This window comes from Micropterus dolomieu, unplaced genomic scaffold, assembly GCF_021292245.1.
Source record: "Micropterus dolomieu isolate WLL.071019.BEF.003 ecotype Adirondacks unplaced genomic scaffold, ASM2129224v1 contig_4977, whole genome shotgun sequence".
NCBI classification, from domain to species: domain Eukaryota; kingdom Metazoa; phylum Chordata; class Actinopteri; order Centrarchiformes; family Centrarchidae; genus Micropterus; species Micropterus dolomieu.
This window is the reverse complement of record NW_025733966.1, coordinates 1-706: the sequence shown is the minus strand read 5'-3', so window position 1 is coordinate 706 and position 706 is coordinate 1. Positions and strand designations below refer to the sequence as shown.

The 706-nt window shown below is 56.4% G+C and overlaps 1 pseudogene; it reads left to right on the top strand.

Moving 5' to 3' along the window:
• The first annotated feature begins 275 nt into the window (after positions 1–275).
• LOC123964726 lies at positions 276–394 on the top strand (annotated as a pseudogene).
• Positions 395–706: the final 312 nt, after the last annotated feature.

The following is a 706-nucleotide window of genomic DNA, read 5'->3' as shown; positions in this document are numbered from 1 at the left end:
CGGGTGCCTATTCCTGTCTGTGGACTGCCAGCGTGAACGGTGTCCCGGTTCCTGGATGTTTACCCAGGAATAAGTGACTGTGGATTCCAAGTGACTCTGGAGCACCTTGGACATTATGGGCAGAATACGTTTTTTGTCAATTAGCCGTAGAACATCTTTTGAAGGGCCGTTTGGGGGCACCTGAGTGGCACCTGAGTGGCACCTGAGTGGCACCTGAGTGGCACCTGAGTGGCACCTGAGTGGCACCTGAGTGGCACCTGAGTGGCACCTGAGTGGCTTATGGCCACACCCCTCTGGGAGAGCCAGATCTCGTGCGATCTCGGAAGCTAAGCAGAGCAGGGCCTGGTTAGTACTTGGACAGGTGACCGCCTGGGAATACCCGGTGCTGTAAGCCTTTTTCGCTTCGCCTTCGAAAAACGGCAGAGGGCGCTTCGGTGAAAGGAGATCTTTTGAACGACTCTTTAGGAAACAGCAGGGGGCGCTGCTGCTGCTGCTGCTGCTGCTTCTTTTTCTCCCTATCCTGTACACAGTGCTGTGTAAATGTTACATCGTGTTTTGAAGGCCCGTCTGGGGTGTGCAAAGGCAGCTTACGGCCATTCCGGCCTGGGACTGCCCAATCTCGCCTGATCTCGGAAGCCAGGCTTGGCAGGGCCTGCTTAGGACTTGGACGGGAGAGCGTCTGATCCTGGCTAGGGACTTCCAGGCG